Raw genomic sequence first — 16,573 nt, 5'->3', positions numbered from 1 at the left:
TGCCCGACCCCCGCAGTGTGGTGAAGCGCTCAGCGCACAGTGGGGCAGCGTGACCGCTCTGGCCGCGTGCTCCTCCGCCCCGGACCGCGCTCTGCCGGCTCTTCTCCTTTCTGTTCTCCCTTCTTTTGCAAACGGGCCTCTCTCCCTCCTCCCGTGCCTTGAGGAGAGGCACGCCTCCTCAGCCTGCCAAATAAAGGCAACACGGACCATTCAAGATTGCTTTCAATTGTTTTTTTCCTTCTTTTTCAAATACTGTCGCAAAGCCGTAGGCATGATGAGCTGGTGGCCTGCAAAGTTTCACTGTGATGGGTGAGCGCGCAGCCCACAGCTGTGCATTCCTTCGACGGCTCAGAGAGGAGGAAAAGGGCAAAACGTGCCACCTTCCTCCTGTTCAGGAGCGACTGGGGCCTGACGGGCTTGACGTTGGCCCCCCCCCCCCCCCCCCGTGGAAGGAGGAAGAAGGTCCTGGCCGTGTGGCTTTGGGGGCTGCTTTCTAGAGCCCTCGACGCTGTTGGGGACGTCCTTCGCTGCGACCTGGGCTCCATGTCCCAGTCACGGTGGCTTCTCGGTGTCCCCTCCGTGGGCGGTCTGAGTGTGGGCGGACTTGCGCTGCAGGGTCTGTCCTGGGGCGTCGCCCGGGACCTCAGGGTCTGGGGAGGTCAGGAGACCAGCTGCACCCCACCCTGCGGAGCAGCAGTGGGCCCCACCCCGCCCCCCCCAGGGGAGCAGGCCTGCAGCCCTGACTGCCGGGCAGCCGCAGCCGGCCCCCGACCACTCTCCCCAGCGGCTCTGCACGGGTGTCAGAGAAATCGTTAGGCCCCCTCCCCCCGGCCGCCCTCCCACACCTGCGCCCCGGTTCCCTGCTGCACTTTATGGGCCCGAGGAGGCAGGTTTGACGCGGCGGCACACAGGCTGCACCGACAGCTGCAGACGCCCGCTCCCCAGACAGTAAAATGTAAAGAGGGGAGGGAGGGAGGACCTTTGAAGTCTGCAAAAAGGCATGACTTTGACCACTTCCTTTTCCCTGTTTCAAGTGGGGTCCCAGGTAAGCCGAGGGCAGCTATCAGCCGGCTTTACGAGGAAGGACCCACTTCCTGCCACACTTAGCGCCGGCCGGCTGGGGGGGCCTCCCCCCTCAGGGCTGGGGTCTGCAGCCAGCAGAGGCGGGACCCACAGCCGCCGCCGAGGGGCTGTGCGCACGGGTGCTCGGCTGGGCTCTGGGCTTGAGCCCCTCCTCACGTGCACAGCAAGTTCTTGGCCTCAAGTTTAAGGTTGAGGGGAGCAGGCCGGTCCCTGAGTGCTCCCCACACCTCTCCGAGGGTCCCCTCCGCTGTGGGCCGTCCTGCTCTCGTCACAGGGACGTGAGGGACGTGACCTGAGGTCTCCAGGTGCCTTTCCCTCCTGATTTCACACCTGGACGTGAGTCCCTGGTTAGTGCCTTTCCCCTGCCCTGTGCTCCCAGTGTCCTGCGGTTGTTGTTGCTGCTGTTGTTGAAGGAAGGACCCCCCCCCCCCAGGGCTGTCGTTGTTCCGTCCCTTTTGTGCAGGTCCCCAGGAGCTGCTCCGGTGGGGTGTGGAGGTGTGTGCACGTGTGTGTTCGTACGTGTGAGCGTGCACACGCCCCCAAACGACGCCGGCAGCGGCGGTCTCCAGGAGCCCGTGCTGGGTCCGGGCTCTTCTCAGCACCGGCCTGGGCCCACACACGGGGAGAGAGCAGAAGGGATTCCTTCCACATGACGGAAGCGCCACGGTTCTGCCAGCGCCCTGACTTCCAGATGGAGCTGCTTCCATGTGAGGAGCAGCCCCCACTTTCTGTGTGATGGGATGTAGGCAACGTGGGTGGCACGGGCCGTGTCTGAGGTTGCGTGCTCAAGTGAGAATTCGGTCCTCCCCAAAGGCCAGCAGGGAGACTGGAGAGAGCGAAGGATTTCACAGTTTCCTCTGGGTTGTCCTCCAAGAGCGCGGAAGGGGACCATACTCGCGCCTTGTCTGGCAGGGCGGAAGCCAGATGGGAGACCGGCTGTCCGCCCCCCAGATGCCGTCCCTGACGCGCCCGGGCTCTCACTGCCGAGCCGGAAGACTTGGAGGCAATCACTCGACTCCCCGGGACTCAGTTTCCCCACTCGGAAAAACAAGGCGACCGGCCCAGACCTCTCCCCTCCAGCACTGAAGCCACGAGTCCCCCGTGACTACTTAGGTTTACATTCAATCTGACCGAGTAATGGTCCAGTGTCCAGTTCCCCGGCTGCACCAGATAGGTGTCCAGGGCTCAGTAGCCTGTGTGGCCCGTGGCGACAGCCCCCGCCGTGGCGGAAAGTCCAGTGGGAAGCTCGGGCAGCGGGAGCATGCTGCGTCTCACGACCGAGCGGCACACCTGCCCGGCCCCCAGCCTGCTGGGCCCCGCCCAACCCTCTCATCCTCCCGCTTGCTGTCCAGCGGCCACTGGGTCACTTACCATGCCCTTTATGGCACCGTAACAACAAGGGCTCCTTCTGCCTGGAGCCACGGGCGCCTTGACCAGGCGGTGAGCCCTCGCCGTGCGCCAGACGCTGCGTGACGGGCGGGGAGCACCAAGGTGCACAAAGGGAAACGCTGGGCGCGGGGGCCGTGAGGCAGAGGCTGTAAGTGGGGGCCGCGGGGGCTCCCCCGTGAACGCCACCCCCGGGGGGGCGGGTGACTGCTCTGGGCACACGCTGTACTCTACGGGCGCGGGGGGTCCACGCTCAGGAGCGGAACTGCCGAGTCGCAGGGCGTGATGCAGCTTCAGGACGGACGCGCTCTCGAACCGCCTTCCCCGCGGCGTGTGCTCTCCGCTCTCCCCTCCCCACGCGTCAGCAAAGTGTGCCTCGTTTCGCGTCCCCTTCGTGACGAGTGCGGGAGACGGCGCCGCCTGCCGTGGTGTCGCTGGCGTGGACCGCACAGGTCGCTCTCACAGCCCGCTGTGTGTGTGCGTGCGGGGGGGGGGGGGGGGCGGGCGTGCCCGCACATGCACACGCACACAGGCCGACGCCCAGCTGTGCACCTCGCCGCAGGCGTACTTCCGTGGCCGCCTGGCCGACGCCGGTCCCCCAGACCCACTGGGGGCTCCGTGGGGTCCTCACCACGAGGCGGGAGCAGGGTCTGTGCAAACCGCCCGTCGGTCACTTAGGGACCCAACGGGGGAGGCAGGGAGGGAGGACCCACGTGACCCAGCCAGCCATCTAACGGAGAGTGACACGTCACCTGGACTCTCACGCGACAACTTCCCTTCTCCTGTCCCCTCCCTTAAGCAGACAGGACCGCGCTCCTGCTCAGGGGGTGACACATCTCAGCTTTGGGCCGACGGCGTCGGGAGTAAGGGGCCGGGAAGGCGCCTTCACAGACTCAAAGGCAGTCAGTCCTCTCTGGGGGACGTTCAAGTTCCGGGGCGTGCGCAGCGGTCCCGGGAAGAGAGGTCTCCCTCAGCCCTCACCCTCGGGGACAAACCGTCAGTTTCAGATCGTACCAAACTGCAGCTTATTTTTAATTCCATTAGCCGTCCCTCCCTCGGGGAGCAGGCGGCTGCCCTTTGATCCCGCCTGGTGCTATGCTAATGCTGGACAGCAGGAAGCGGTGGCCTGCTGCCCCCCCCCCCTGGGCGCCCCCCCCCCATTCATTCATCTCCCCCGTGATTAGGGAGCCAACTTGAAAGGGCCCGGGCGCTGGGCCGTATTTACATCAGCTGTGGCCATTACGAGCGACTTGAAGGGAAAAAATAATTGAAAGGGTTCCCTGGTTAATTTGAGTCAACAGCTCGTCGGGATCTGGGACTTTCGTATTTCCCGGGTCTGTGAGCTTTTCTGTGAAGGGCTGGGCCGGGGGTGGGTGGGGCAGGGCTTCAGGCCGTGTTCTGGGACCCTCGGCCCGGCCAGGACCCCCCCACACCCCAGCCTGTCACCCTGGCTCCCACGCCCTTTCCCACGTCACCAGCGCACCAGTCTCTCTCCAACAGGATGATTTGGCGGCCCACCCGCTGCCCCTGATCCCGCCCAGCTCGGGGGCCGGGTGGGCCCGGGCAGGTCCCTGAACTGCACGTGTGCCGCCCACTCGGGTCCCTCTCCGAGACGCACGGGGACTTCGTCAGCGGAGGGCGCTTCCCCACCCGGCTCGGCCGACTTTTCTGCGAGGACCGGTGACGGCGCGGTGGCCGGCCTGCTGGCAGAGTCAGAACGAGAAGCCCCCCCCCCCCCCAGCCCTTCAGTATGAAGATGAAACGGTCACGTTTCGTTATGATTCCCGCGGTGTGCTCTCGGCGGCCTGCGGCCTGTGAGCCCTGGCAAACGCGCCCTGTCGTTTCGGTGGCGGACACGGTATTTTCCACTGCCCTGAGCTCCTCCCTCAGTGACCCGCCCACCCGTGCCTCTCGGCCGCCCCTCCAGCCCCCGGCAGCCACAGCTCTTTCCACGGTCCCCGCGGTCTCGCCTTGTCCAGAGCGTCCTCGAGTTGGGGCCCCACCGTCTGCAGCCTTTGGGGACGGTCTTCCTGCCCCTAGGAACACACATTGAAGGTTCCTCCGTGTTTTTCCCAGCCTCGTAGCTCACTCTGGGCCCTGAACAATCCCCCCCACTCCCATCTGGGTGGACCACGGGGAATCCCCCCGTCACCTCCCGGGGGACAGGTCGGTCGCATCTGGGTTTTGTCGACGGTGGCCGAGGCTGCTGCGCACACCCACGTGCGAGCCCTTGTGCGGGTCTGCACGGTCAGTCCCTCTGGGGGACCCCAAGGCGCCTGACCACCGAACAGAAGGGTGGGGCGCTGGGGTTTAGCCAGACGCCGCTGCCTCGCTGTCTTCCGAGGGGCGGCTGCCCAACACGCCCCACGAGCACTGCGTGAGTCCCGGCTGGCGTGCGCGTGGTCGGGGCTCCAGATGCGGTCATTCCAACGGGCGGGGGCGGTGTCCCCTGCTGCTGCAGTGCCCACTTCCCAGGGGGCTGGGGCTTGTTTCCCATCTGTGTGCGTGTGTCTCCTCTGGGGAGCTGTCCGTGTGGGTCTTCGGCCCGTTTTTCATTGCATTGTTTTCTTTGGCCCATTTCCGTGGCATTGTTCTCTTGAGTCTGTGTGTGCGCTTTTCCGTGTGAGTCCTCAGACACGTCTGTGCAAACCTCCTCTCCGCCCGGGGCTCTCCTCTTCCGCCCCTTGGGGAGTCCCCGCAGGGCAGAGGCTCCCGGACTTCAGTGCTCCCAGGTCATCATCGCCTGTTCTCCTTCCCGGGTCGCGCCGCTGCTGGTGTGGCACCGCTGGAAAGACGCACTGCCCGCCGGGGTCCCCGAGGCTCTCCCTCCCCTGCGCTGTTTTCTGGAAGTTTCACAGCTCTGCGCTTGGCGCTGAGGTCTGCGATCCGTTCTGCGTTAGGTTTTTTGCAAGCAGTTTGCAGCCTAGATCTGGGTGGTTCTGTAGATGGCCTGAGATTGTCTATGTAGACAGCCCTGCCACCTGCAATAAAGACGACTTTATTCCTTTCCTTCAAGTTCCTACGGCTCATATATTCTTTTTCCCCCTTTTATTGCCCCGGACCATCCAGACTCGGCTGAATTAGAGGGTGAGCACAGATGCCCCTGCCTTGTCCCCAGCCTTAAAGGAGAAGCGTCCTGTTGTAAGCCCCTGGGCGTGATGCGGGCTGGGGGCTGGGGGCTCCGGGCAGATGCTGTTGACGAGGCTGCGGAAGCCCCGCTCTGTCCCTGGCTCGCACAGAGACTGACTGTGTGCGACGGGGTGAGGCGCGTGGTCAGGTGCCTCTTCTGCACCCGCTGGTGTTTGGCCTGCGAGTGCGGTGGTTTACGAGGGCCGGTTTTGAATACCGAACCAGCCCGTGTGTCTGGACCGTCTACGTGGTTGTGCTGCGTCACTGGATCCGATGTGCTAGTGTTTTGCAGAGGATTCCCGTGCCTACGTCTCTGACACAGTGATCTTCGGGGGATGTGTGCGGTCGGTCTTCCTCTGCTTTGGGCATCCGGGTAGTCCCAGCTTCATAAAATGACCTGGGGAGCATTCCCTCCTCACAGATTTTCTGGAAGAGTTGTAATCCAGTTTTGTGTTGATTCTTCCTTACAGTTTAGATGACGTTCTCTTGGGAGGCCAGACGGATCTGAAAATTTCTCAGCTCAATTCCTTCAGTGGAGAGAGGGCTACTCACCCCACAAGGCCGCCGTTCTCGTCCGGGCGGTCTGTGGGCCGGAGAAGGGGGGCGTGTCTTCCCCGTTGTCCGAGTCACGGCATGCGTGTGTGCTGTCCCTGCGACCCCCACGGCTGCAGGGCCCGTGGGGACGCTGCTGACTCAGCGACTCGCATCTGGTCTCGCTGGTGTCCCTCTTGCTACAGGCTCATCCAGGTGTTTTTTTCTCTGCTTCGCCGGTTTTTACATTGTTTTTCTGCTTTTGGTTTTGTTGAGTCACGCTATTGTCTTTCGTATTTCTCTCCCTTCCGCTCCCTTGGGATGGACGCTGCTCCTCTTTCCCTGGCTGTGCAGTGCGGACTCGGGAAGCTGGTTTGAGCCTTTTCTCTTTTCCCACGGGCACGTCCAGCGTTATCAGCTTCTCTCTGGCTCTGCTGGGGCTGCAGCCCACAGATGTTTTTAAAAAAACTTTATTATTAATTTTTTAGAGAGCGGGGAAAGGAGGGAGCATGAGAGGGAGTGAGACATCAGTCGGTTGCCTCTCGTACATGTCCCAACCCGGGATGGAACCTGCGACCCAGGCACATGGAACCCGCGACCTTTTGGTTCGAAGGATGACACCTGACCCACTGAGTCAGGGCGCATGGGTCAGGGGGCATCTCCCAGATTTTGACAAGTTGTGTCTTCATATTCGTTCAGTTCAGTGTGTTTTTAATTTCCCCGAGGCATCCCCGTGGGGTCATGGATTATTAGGGGTGCGCTGGCTGCCGTCCACGTGTTCGAAGGTTTTCCTTTGTCTTTGTGTTACTGATTTCTAGTGTCATTTCGTTATGATCAGAGAACAAACGGAAAATTGGGTTTGTAAAGCTCGGCCTACGAAACGTACTACCCAGGACACGGCCTGCCTTGGTGGGTGGTCGGCGGGGACTTCAGACCCGCGCCCTCTGCTCTTCTCGGGCGGCGTGTTCTAGGAATGCTGATTTGACCACACCACCGCCACCACCACCGCCACCGCTGCCTGTGCGCGGTCCTCCGGCACTCCGGCACCGCGCCGGTGCTCTGTCTCGATCTGTCCGCGGCCGAGAGACGCTGGCGAAGCCTCGGCTGTGCCTGGTCGTGGGCCCGTCTCTCTCTCTCTCTTCCGTTCTCCCTGCGGTTCCCACCTGCGTTTGGAAGCCCTGTGGCTGGTGCACACGGTTTCAGGGTCGCCGCCTCTCTGTGGTGAACCGAGCCTTTGCTCACACTCCAACGCCGACCCGGGGCCGCCGCACCGCTCACCCGAGGCTGCAGGCGCACCCGGCGGTGGGTGACCTGCAGGAGGGTGCTCCACCTTCACAGCCGCGGGACGCCCCGGGGAGCTCCAGGCAGGCCTGGGGGTGGGTGGGGGGCTGTCTCCTTCCTGAGCCGCCTGCAGTCCCCGAGCAGGGACTGGCTAAGGAGAGGAGGAGGAAGAAGAAGAAAAAGCAGAGGACAAGGAAGGATCGACGGAGAAAGATGAAGAGGAGGACGAGGAAGAGGAAGAGGGTCGATGACTAAACTCGGGATGCCTCCAGGGAAGGAGAACGTCTTCCAGGGAGACTTCCCGCTGCACGGCGACGGGATTCGATCCCTCGTCTTCCCAGCGAGCCCCCCTTCGCCAGCTGGGCGTCACGATGCGCCCACCCACAAAGACGGGGAGATGGCGTGAGCACCGCGGCTGTGGCTCGCCAGCCCGCACGGCCCCTGCGGAAAGCCACCCCCTGGGATCGCGTCACTTCGGCAAACGGAAGCCGTTCAGGTCAGCGTGGTGTCTGCTGTGATTCAAAGTCCCGGCACGGAAAGAAGTTGCTGTCGTGGGGGGTGCTGGCAGGTGGCTGATTCAGCGTGGGGGTCACTCGGCGTGGCAGGCCCTCGTAGTTTTTTTAAAAAACAACTTCTCCTTGTTTTCTTCGAGTGGTGTAATTTATGCCACTGTGTTTGGACTTGAAACACGCTACCCCAAATCCTGTCCTCGATGGGGCCTTGGCTCTGCCGTGTTCGGTGACCTCATGCATGCCCCCGAGTGCTGGCCGTGGCCCGGCGGCTCCCTGTCCGGCGGGCCTCGGGGACTGACTCACACCATCTCCGTGGTCGCAGCCTGCTCGGACGCCGTCACACACCACCTGCTTGGACGCCGTCACACGCCCCAGAAGCGTGTACATGGGAGCAGGGCGAAACGGGAGCCCACTTTACTTGTCACGGGAACGGCGCGGCTCCAGCTCTGTGGGCAGTGCCCGCGCGCCGGTCTCTGCTGGGGAGACGTGGAGATGCAGCCCGGCCCCGACAGCCTCGAGTCCTAGCTGCAGAGGCGCGAGGTGACCGAGAGACACAGACGTCCCAGCGACGCACTTCTTTCAGAACGAACGAGATTATCTGCGAATCAGATGAGCAGGATCCCTGGGGCCGCACCGCCTCGGCCGCCTGGGTGGGTGCCCTCCACTCCCCGCGCTCACACGGCGCCCCCACCCCCACCCAGGCGGGCTCCTCCTTGGATGCCCGCCGGGCCCCCCTCCGGCGTCTCGGCAGGTGGCAGCCCCAGGCTTCTCACAGATGCAGGATGGGAGCCCCGCCGTGTGGCACGGTTCCGGGACTGTCCCCAGGACAGGGAGCTTCGTGCCTGTCTGCCTGATGGGGGAGGAGCCAGTGCCGTGGAAACCGGACCCTGAACTGAGGCACCTGTGCCAGGAGCTCGTCGGGGCCGGGGGAGCCGGGGGAGCCGGGGGAGCCGGGGGAGCCGGGTGGCGGTGGGGCGGGGTTGGGGATATGGCTGCTCATTTGTGGGGACTGTGTGACAGGCCCCGCGGGACGGGTCGTCATGACAGCGTCTCACTCACACACGTCCACGGACAGGAGGGACCGAAGCCTCAGTGAGCGCGGGGGTGGGGTGGGGTGGGGTGGGCGGGGGGACAGGGTGTGCTCATCATTGTGCAGCGAGCCCCCTGCTCGCCTGGGCGGGTCACGGACTCTAGACCCCCAGGGGCTGGACTCCGGGGACCTCCCCCGTCTCCTCGGGCCGAACAGGCACCCAGGGTACACAGGTCCACAAGGCCAGGCCACGCCCGGCCGGTGCGACTTGACCTTGAATCTGCTGGCCCCAGGTCCGGGGTCCGGCTCCCTGAAGATGCCGGGCAGGTGGGAGGACCGGGGGCACCTGGCCGTCGGGGCTGAGAAGTGGCTTTCTTTCTCCAGAATCCAGGACACGAGGCCACCTCCGGATCGGGGTGACCTGAGGTGGGGGGCAGCCCACCACAACCAGGGCCTTTCCCAACACAGAATTCAGAAGCTGCACCCCATCTGTCCCGGGGTCTTCCTCGCATGTGACAGGGACACCTGTGACTGACAGGGACACCTGTGACAGGGACGCTCGCAGCTGCCGGGGAGACGGGAATCTCTGGGGCAGAGCCCTGTTCCCCGTTCCCGTTCCCCATTCCCGGGGAAGGCCTCTCCCCTCAGCCCTCAGCCCTCAGCAGGCCCGCCCCAGACCACCTCTGGCACAAAGGAGTGTGATTTGCAGGGACATTGCCCCGCTCCCGGGCGGCCAGTCGGGCCCTGGCCATTAGCACTTGAATAGGGCGGCCATGCGGTTTTGATTGAGGAGAGAATCCCGGCCTTTGTGGTCGAAATTTAGGGGCGTTGGTGATTTCAGTCCCTTTAATCAGGCCAGTAGTGGGGGGGGGGGAGATGGCGGTGTGCAGGGAAGCGTGGTCTGGCCTGGGACGCGCACATGCAGCCCCCGTTCTGAAGCCTCCGTCCCGTGGCGGGGGAGGGGGCGCGGGGGGAGGGACGGGGGGTGCAGCAGGCTCCAGGGGCTGGCAGGCTCCCGTGGCTGCCGGTCCTGACCAGAACTTGGCTGGGTGTCTTCCGGATCGTCTCCTGGTTTGGAGGAAACCGATCCGCACAGTCAGGGGGCCCCACGGGACCTGAGGAGTCGATGATGATGATGATGGTCAGGGGGTCCCCGTCCATCGGCCCGTGTGGCCTGCCCTCAGGAGCAGTGGCTGGGGGCTCCGTGGCCCAGCCCAGGGCCACCTCCAAAGTGACTGACATCTGGGTCCCCTCGTTGCCTGGGGCTGTGTATACTATTTAAGGTGTGTGCTCGGGAAACATCCTGTCCGTGTTTGTAACCGATGCCCACTGCACACCTTAAGTTTAAAAAGACAGAAGCCCGAGTTGTCAGGGATCCTGGGTTGCTTTGCTTTGCTTCTCCTGGGACGGCGTCAGTCCCTCAGTCTGCACCCCGTGTGGGGGGCCCTCAGGGTCCCGATGCGCAGACACAGGAGTGCCCACCGGGGAAGGGTGTCTCTGGGGAGGCTGGCGCGGTTGCAGCCAGGCCGGGAGCACAGTCTGTTCTCGCTGGTGTCAGGCGGAGGTGGGTGCCCCTCTGGCACTTGGGGCTCCGGTTCTGGGCCCAGTGGAGGGTGGCAGGGTGACAGCGTCCTCCCTGAGATCGACCAAGGTGCCTCGCAACACCCCGGGGCGCCTGAGCCCCAGGCCCGAGCACAGGAGCACAGGAGAGGTGCTGGGGCCCTGGCCACTGGGCAGCCGGCGTCGGGCTTGGCTCCGGCCCAGGCTCCGGGTCAGGAGGCCCTGCTGCCGCCACCGGCCCTGCTCTGCTCTGCAGGGCGACACTTCTGCCTTCTGCTCCACCCAGGACCAGGTCCGGCACCACGAGAAACTGCCCGTGGCACTCGGGTGAGCCCTCAGAAGGCACCGATGCCCAGCAGGCTGCGCTGTGTCGACCTTTCTGGCTGAACTACAGGTATTTCCTGGCTGCCTCTCCCCACTGCCCTCCGAACCCTCAAGAGGCGACAGGAGAGTTTTCTCCTCTGGGACTGCGTTTGGCCCACTCCCTTTACCTCCCCCTCTTGTCCACCAACCTACCCCCTCCTCCAGGAAGCCCTCCAGACTTAGCAACTTTGCTCATGGGGGCCCTACCTCCCCTGGGGTGGAACCGCCCGCCCTCGGGTCACATTCTTCAGATGCTCAGGCTCCCCTGGGTGCCACCTCAGGGGCAGGCCGTCTAACTAATTACGAGCGCCTGCCCTCCCCTGCGCCCCAGCGCTTCTCCGAGGAAAGCAATTTGTCACGCAGCCGCTCCCAGGAGCCCGGCAAGGAAGCCTGTGTTTGTTTCTGCCGCCGTGTTTGCTGTGGCCGCTTCGCTGGGACAGAGACCAACGCAGTGGCAGGGCCTTGGGCACCTGTCTCCTCCCAGCGGGACGGGGTGCGGGGGGGGGGGGGGCGGTGCTGGGGCTGCCGCACTGGCCCCTCCACCTCCTGGCGCTCCCCTTGCTCCGAGCCCCCCAGGGCCATGCTGGCGGGGGCTCCCCTGGCCTCACCAGGAGAAGCAATGGGGGGAGGATGTGGCCCCCCTGGGGCCGGCCCCGGGCACTGGAGGCAGGTGTGACATTGGGGAATGAATTTGTCGGAGACCACCCAGTGGCGACAGTCGTCACTCCAGTCCCCACAGGTGCCCGGGCTCTGGGGCTGGTGGAGGCGGAGGGGGGTCCCCCCACAAGACTGTCTCCCCCCCTCTGTCCCCATCATCCTGGCAGCCTGGTGGGGGACGGCTCAGTGACGAGTGTCTACCATTCGCATCGAGAGTCGAGCGGCAGCTGGTGAGTGCGGGCTGTGCGCTAGGCCCCAGGAAGCTTCTCCGAGGCCGTGCCCGTCCCTCTGTCCTGCGCACAGCCCTGGCGGGACGGCTGTGGCGATCCCCTCGGCACTCGGCACTCGGCGGGGACTCCAGTGGGAGCACAGGGTGTGGCCGCCGTCCTGGGCAGAACCGGGGGTGTCCCGCAGCCCCAGGCTTCCTGTCTCTAGGCCCCCCTCACCCCGGCTTTTATTTCTGATGCTCTGAGGGCGCAAAAGGCACACGTGGTCTCACACGTAACAGGCGGGCCTCACGTGCGCCACGTAAAAGCTACGTGCTCCGTCTGCACGTGGGCACCACGGCCCGGGGTCGGCCCAGGCTCTTTGCCGAGGTGAAGGCTCTTCTTCGAGATGAACTGGAGCCATGGGCTGGCCGTGTGGGACGCCCCGAGGGACAGGCTCCCTGAGGGCCACGCTGAGGCCCGGGACCGCGGTGTGTGTACCCAGGGCGTGACGGCCTCGCAGCTGGGGGTGCGTTTGCTTTTCTCAGTTTGCTGCCACCTGGGTGGGCCGCGGGAGAGGGGGGGTCGGGGTCCCATGTGGCCCCGCAGGGCCGGGTGGAGGGCCAGTGACGTCCTGGCCTGGAGGCCGCACAGGGAGGCTCTGTCTCAGGTCCCCGGGGGCGCAGACGAGGGGCCGGCCCGGACAGCTGGCTGAGACGGCCTGTGGCAGCCTGACGCCCGGGGAGGAGGGGGGCAGGGTGCCTGTGAGCAGGGGTACCGCTAGAATTAAGGGCGACAGTGTGTGTCACATTCTTGCTGAATTGCGTTTCCATTCTGGGTTTCGATGTGTGACCAGGGGACGGAGAGGGTGGTTTAGACTTTGGGGAGAACGCAGCCCCCCTACACGCGCACCACACACCTGCCGCTCAGCCCCGGGCGGGGGGCTCCCCGGGGGCCCAAGCAAGCCGGGCGCGCTCCCTGCCCGCTGGGGACCGGGAGGGGCCCGGCGTTCCTCCCCGTCGTGGGCGGGCCCTGCTCGCTGCTGGCAGGAAATGTCACCGAGGCTGTTCCTCTCGGCGCCGGGCGTAGACCGTTCACGAGCACAGGACGCGAGGGGACACCCGCTGTCCTCCGGTCTCCTTCCTGGGGGTCGGTCGCCGGGCTCCGCCGGATCCCCGGCGGTTCCGATGCTGACTTCCAGCCGACACGCACGGCAGAGGCACACGCCCACGTCCCGGTCGGTCTGGCTGCCCGTGCAAGCTGCCTGCCGTGGAGGTTACATTCTTCCTCTGCACACACGCACCAACATGCAGGCAAAACACACATGCACACGCAAACACGTGGATGCACGCGCACACGCCCTTGTTCGCAGCGGCTTGTTTCTCTCTCTCCGATAGCTGGTTTGGTGAAGAGGCCTGCGTCCTGCTAGACGCAGGAGCTGCTTTATTATTTAGCGTCTTTGTTTATGTAGCCGGTACCCGTGGCTCTCAGAACACTCCCCAGAAGAGCAGGGCTACCGGAGACGAAACGCCAGTCCTACGGGGACACACTTCACCTCCAACACTCATGAAACACCCCCACCCTCAGACTTAGGGGCCCCGAGGAATCCCAGAGGACGCAGATACAACAGCCAACGTGAGTGAAGCTCCTTAAAGAAACCGGAGAGGAGAGACAGAGCACCCCCAGAGCAATGGCGTCAGAAATGCAGATGACAAATTCTTACAAACAGTGGGCAGATTCTAACACACTTACTTTCATAAGAAGAAATAGAAAGCTTAAGTTGTCCTATAATTGCTAAATAAATTGAAGGCGCCATTTAAAAACCTTCCCACAAAGACCCCTGCCCCCCCCCCAACTCCAGGCCCACGTTGTTTCACGGGTGAATGCTACAGACCCCTGAGGAAGAAATGGTGTCATTCCTCGTGGTGTCCCGGAGAACGGAAGACGGGGCACGCGTCTCCTTGGGAGGCCAGCACCCCTGAGAGAGGAAACCACGGGCGGACCGCGGTCGGGAAAGCGGCTGCAAACTTCTTAAACCACGCGGTAGCCAGTCGCACTCAGGGATCTAGTGCGTGTCAGTGATTTCTGCTCACACGAATGGTTCTAGTGGTCACAGCCGAGACAGAGGTCCCTCCGCCTGTCGGCGTGTTTGTGGAGAAGCCCGCTCCGCGGTGGGGACGGCAGCCCCTCCTTCTGGAGTCAGGGGCGGCGGGAGCAAGACCGCTCCCCCCCACGTGCTCAGGATGGTGCCCAGTGGGCTCACGGGACCTTGCGGTTCGAGCTTGTTCACTCCGCCCGCGAGCCCTTCGGGGCGGTGGCTCCTGCCGCTACTGTCCCCGGAGTGCGCCCGAGGCTGTCTCTGTGGCCCGCTGCTTGTCCCCCGGGGGCCACTGTCAGAGTCAGGGCCCTGCCTCCCACAAGCATCTGCGGCTGGGAGTGGGGACAGGTGGGGGTGGGGGCAGGCAGGTGCAGGGGGTTTTTGGACGGCTGTGTTGAGGACAGACCACGGTGTCAACCAAGATGCTCCGGCATGAAAAACCGCACAGGAAAGACAGCTGCATAAAAAGAACTTTCTAGATTGGGGCTGGTTATTTGGAGCCAAGGATGATGACAAGGAGCCAAGGGACCAGCCATTCGACGTACTTGTTAAACCCTCTGTCAGGTAGAGGGTGTTTCCGAGATCTCAGGTTTTACAGCGGCCGCTCAGCCCGCGGCGATGCTGGGCTTCTCCGCCCTCTGGGAGCCCGGGCACTGGCGCGGGGGCCGGTTTTCAGGCGACTCCAATGGCGGCCGCGGCCCCGCGCTCTGTGCCGGGCCCCTCGAGGGTCCGGGGGGCCTGCCCCGCTCAGCGTGTAACAAAGCAGTGCGGATCCCCGGCGTCTCGTGAGCCCCCACAGACCTGCACAGGGGACCAGCCTCTCCACGTCCTAGGTTGTCAAAGAACCCGGCCCCGGTGGGGACAGACCGTCCTGTCCAAGGCCTCAGTTTACCTCGTCTCTCACCAGGCAACCCAGGCCACCCGCTGGCCGATGGTGCACGTCATTTCCTGTTATAAAAAAAAAAAAACAAAATTCCCGCCCTCCCCTGCAATTCCCACTTCTTTAAGTCTTAAGTCATCTTTTTCCTTTCAACTTAGAGTTTTTTCAGAATTCATCTGTAACACGCACTGGGCTGACACTGGCCGGTGGGGTTACATGCGTGTCGAGTGCACAGCCTGGGGTCCGTCATCTGAATGTCGCGTGGCGTGCCCTCCCCTTTGGTTAGGTTTTAAACCCCTCCCCCCGAAACGGGAACTACCGTGCACTCACACCCAGCCGACCGCGCCGCCCAGGCCCTCTGGCGCCTCTGCCCTCACCAGCCCCTCCCCCGACGGGGCCTCTCCCACAGCGGCCCCAGGGGTCAGTGGTCGGTGGGCCCGTGACGAGCCAGCGGAAGGCCAAGGACAACTGGCGGCCTCGTGCTCCTGGAGTCTGGGAATCGCCGTAGTCCCTAAGCGTCCCCTGGAGTTCTTGTCCGTCGTGAACCGGGTGGCCCCGGGAGACGGCTGCCCCTCTCTCCTCCACGTGTGACTGGATTGTGAACATTTCAAAAGGGGGAGGGTCCTCACACCGGCCTCCATGGGGTCCCTTGGGAGCCCCCTTTGGAAAATGGCTGGAGGCGGGAGCCTCTCCTGGCTTTGCTGGCCTCTGGTCACCAGCGTCTCTGGCAGAGCTGCGGGTCGCGTGAGGGGTTTCCCAGTGCAGCTTCTGTTCCATTGTCACCCTCCCGTCACTAAGCTCTTCTCCAGAGGCCGGAAGCAGGGAAGCCAACCGGGTCTCCCTCCCCAAACCCGGGCGCGTGCACCAGGGCCCGCAGGGCCCTTCTGTAAATAGCTGGTGTGCCTGTGGGTGGTGGGGACATGGGTGGGTGGGTTTCTCTAGTCTAGTGGACACGAGATGAGTGTGAGACAAATCGGAACCGCAGGGGCCACTCCCTGGGTGCCCCTCTAAGGGGGGGCACCACCTCACCGGTGGCTGAGGTCTTGCCAATAAGGTGGGCACCAGGCCTCGCATACACCAGGCTCTCTGACTGTTCAGGCTGCCTTCCTGTGCCCCCGGGCTGGGGCCGTGGGGCTGGGCCCGGCTGGAGCCACTGTGGGAGTCAGGCTGCAGGATGTGCCGGCCCGCATTTCCCAACGGGCTTCCCTCTGCCCGGGGCTCCTTGTCGGCTGGAAAAGCCCCCGGTGGGGACACTGATGGGAATCTCTTCTCACAGGAGTGCCAAAGCCTCGCCTTTGTCTCAGCTTCACTATCAGTCTGGGGCTCCTTGTGTGGGATCTCGGCTCCCCACCCCCGCCCCGAGGCCCCCCCAGCGATGCCCTGGAGCCCAGTCTGTCCCCGCTGCTCAGTTCTCCTGGGCGCCCCAGCAGCAGCCTCCTCCACTTCCTGCCCCAAGGCAGGGAGGGCTCTTTCCGCCTTTGCCTGCCCTTCCTCCCTGCTCCCCGGGCCGGCTGTCCCCAAGTGTTCTCATCACCTCACGCTCTGCTTGGTGGGTTTCTGCCTTCGCCTGCAGTTTGTGTGGGGGTTTCTGCCTCGGAAAGGGGCTCCGAGAGTTTCCGGGCCGGGAGTGCGGACCTTTCCCAGGGCCCCTCCTGTTTCTTCTAGAAGACGCCGGCACCGTCTACCTCTGCCCCCCGCCCTGCCCCGTCCTTCTTCCCCGTCACACACTCAGCACATCTGTCCCACTGTCTGTCCCACTGTCTGGCCCACCGTCTGTCCCGCCACCTGTCCCACCGTCCGGCCCACCGTCAGGTCTCCTGCCGGGGCCCCCCTGTCCCAGCGCCCGCGTGTTCTCCC

The sequence above is a fragment of the Phyllostomus discolor genome, chromosome 4, assembly GCF_004126475.2.
Source record: "Phyllostomus discolor isolate MPI-MPIP mPhyDis1 chromosome 4, mPhyDis1.pri.v3, whole genome shotgun sequence".
NCBI classification, from domain to species: domain Eukaryota; kingdom Metazoa; phylum Chordata; class Mammalia; order Chiroptera; family Phyllostomidae; genus Phyllostomus; species Phyllostomus discolor.
Note: the sequence above shows the minus strand (reverse complement) of the source record.